Source organism: Limulus polyphemus, unplaced genomic scaffold (genome assembly GCF_000517525.1).
Source record: "Limulus polyphemus unplaced genomic scaffold, Limulus_polyphemus-2.1.2 Scaffold5045, whole genome shotgun sequence".
NCBI lineage: Eukaryota > Metazoa > Arthropoda > Merostomata > Xiphosura > Limulidae > Limulus > Limulus polyphemus.
The window spans coordinates 10,564-14,062 of record NW_013670655.1 but is presented as its reverse complement, the minus strand read 5'-3'; positions in this window follow the sequence as shown (position 1 = coordinate 14,062).

Sequence of the window (3,499 nt, the reverse complement as noted above, 5' to 3'; positions counted from 1 at the left end):
ATGTATATAATTAACATAACGTCTTTCTGTGTTACAACTAAAGACCTTTGTATGTATATAATTAACATAACGTATTTCTGTGTTAAAGAGTTTCATTTGTATATAAAACTAGCATCTCTCTGTGTTACAGAAACCTTTGCGTATATAAACTAACGCGTTATTTCTGTGTTAAAGTGTTTCTTTCGTATATAAAACTAATATTCCATTTCTGTGTTACAGAGTTCTTGTGTATATAACATTAATGTTCTATTTTTGTGTATATAAAATTAATGTTCTATTTTTGTGTATATAAAATTAATGTTCTATTTTTGTGTATATAAAATTAATGTTCTATTTTTGTGTATATAAAATTAATGTTCTATTTTTGTGTATATAAAATTAATGTTCTATTTTTGTGTATATAAAATTAATGTTCTATTTTTGTGTATATAAAATTAATGTTCTATTTTTGTGTATATAAAATTAAAGTATTTTGAGCTTCTGCGTACATGGAATGAATGTTTCGTACGTCAAATTTTAGAAGGGAAACAATAACTCAGTAAATTAGAGCATTTCTTTACTTTTCGTTTTTACGTGATGTCTACGGCTCTCTGTTTTAATTAGTAAAGATTATTGTAAATAAAATATCCTATTCATGAAAGTTTACCTACATGTTTTCATGAGTAAGAAAGAGTGGTCACATTTTGTGTGAAAATTGTAGCCACACATTATAAATATTTCAGTTGATCGTGTGTTTTTTTAACTACACTGATGTAAGATTTTGTACAACTTATGGCAAGTGTTCTGTACTTTAAACAGCAACTGTCAACAGTAAGTTAATGCAATGCTTAAAAGTTTATTCGTTGTTTTTTAAAACATTTAAATAAACGTATCGTAATGAATATCACTGACATTTTTGGCGGGCTGATAATGGCCAGGTGAATTTAATTATAACTTAATACTTACACCTAAAGTTTTAATGGAAATTTAAAAGTTAAAAAAAGTTTTAATACATTTGTTTCAATTTTATATGTTTTATAAGAATCTTTTAACTATTTTTGTGTATTATATTATTATTATATAAAAAACCGATAGTAGCCAAAAGCACTGATTAATTCTTTGATATCCTAGAAATGACACAATTATGTAAAGAATGGAGGAGAAAAAATTAAACCATAAATTAATCTGAGCATGTGTTATAAAGAGCGTTTCAGACTTCGGTCGTTTATTTATTATTTATTTTTTGTTAAGTGTTGTAAGCCTCCAGACTTACTGCGGAGCCACCGGATGGCTTATTTTATTTATATATTTACTTTTTCAATGATATATTGTACAGCGTAATGCTGTATTTCTTTGTTTGCTAAATCGTTATGTACCTATAGCTGAAAATGGTATCATTTACGTAAGAAATTACAAAACAATGTCGCGCGAAAACAAATCACTTTCATTTAAACACTTCAAACTTACAAGTGGATATGGAATACAGATTAATAATTCTATTGATTGTAAGCTTCTTGAATTTAATATGAAAAATATAAAGATAGATCATGCAGTGTAGAAAGAATTCTGATTATATATATATATATAGAGAGAGAGTTTGGTTATTGTCAAGCACGGTTATAGAAACTCAAATGTTAGCGTTGTAAGCAGACTTACTGTTGAACCACTGAAGGGCATATGTATATAGAGAGAGAAATTAACAACGATTTATAAGCATAATCAAAAATGTTTTATGTTATGCATAAAATATTTTCATTATGCTTATAAATCGTTGTTTGTCAATTTAATATAAAAGAAATACAATGAACCAAAACAGTTACTATAAAACATGTCGCCATCACGAGGGAATGTTCAGAAGGTAAGCGGATTAAATTTCACAGATTTAGGAATTTGAGCAGTCTAGTTGGTAAAGGGATGTAATATACAAACTGGTACAAAAGGCAATATGAATTTTTATGTAATGAATCAATAAAATAATTATACAATATATAGATAAAAATGTAGTGTGTGTCTAACCATTAAAAATATGGTAACATATAATGATCTGAAATAACAACTAAACAGTTAATAATCGTATTTCCTTCCAGCGATTTTAATAAATTCTTGCATTTTCATATTTTATCTCGCTTAATTGCATTCGTTTGTTTTTTGCAGTGTTTTATCTGATTTCTGTAAGTAATTAGGCGTACTTTCAAAATTTCCTGTGAAAAAATGTATTAAAGGGAATGACATATTTGATTGTGTATGATATAGACTAAATCATATTATACATATTTATATAATAAAAGCCACTCTCTGTTCGTAACGATAGACTCTCTGTTGGTAATGTCCAAATTAGGTCAGTGGTTTGTCTCATGGGGAAGTCTCGAGGGAGGATTCTTTTATAATTCTTTTTAATTATTAATTCACCATGTTTGAGAAAATATTACAATATTAGAAAAAAATACAATAGCATGATACTTTAAAGAATAAAATTATTCCTTGATATTTAAAAAAAAACATTTTGGCATGTGCGTAATGTTCAATCTTAAAAAACGCGCATTTTTTTAAAAAACAACGATTATTTTATTCACAATTCTATAAAAATGAAGATTGTTTCCAGTCTCCAAATTACTAAAATACAATAACTTACTGTACAGGATAAAAAAAGTGGTAATGACCCCGATGAAACTGGAAAACAATCTCATACACGACATTTGTTTGAAAATGTCAATGAATAAAATATGTGTCAACCAATGTGATTAACATTGAAGTAAACGTACTGTTAGCTAAGAAGAATAAGTGTGTATATATATGGAAGTTTAAAATACTTGACTCTCTACATAACAGTACATCAAACTTTACAAGACTTGCCACAGTGATGGGTATAAACTTCTGACGAACTCGAGAAATATTCTGTAAGTTAATATATGAAACTTGTGTAAGTCGAAAAAACTCAGTTATGATAGCACTGTTTATTTGTAGTTATACAGTCAGAAATCAGTTGTGATGGTACTGTTTATTGATAGTTATTTAGTCAGAAATCAGTTATGATGGCACTGTTTAGTGGTAACTGTATGGTCAGAAAACAGTTATGATGGCACTGTTTAGTGGTAGTTGTATGGTCAGAAATCAGTTATAATGGCACTGTTTAGTGGTAGTTGTATGGTCAGAAATCAGTTATGATGGCAATGTTTAGTGGTAGTTGTATGGTTAGAAAACAGTTATGATGGTACTGTTTAGTGGTAGTTGTATAGTCAGAAATCAGTTATGATGGCACTGTTTAGTGGTAGTTGTATAGTCAGAAATAAGTTGTGATGGTACTGTTTATTGATAGTTATTTAGTCAGAAATCAGTTATGATGGCACTGTTTAGTGGTAGTTGTATAGTCAGAAATCATTTATGATGGCACTGTTTAGTGGTAGTTGTATAGTCAGAAATCAGTTATAATGGCACTGTTTAATGGTAGTTGTATGGTCAGAAATCAGTTATGATGGTACTGCTAACCATACAACTACCACTAAAAAATCAGTTATGATGG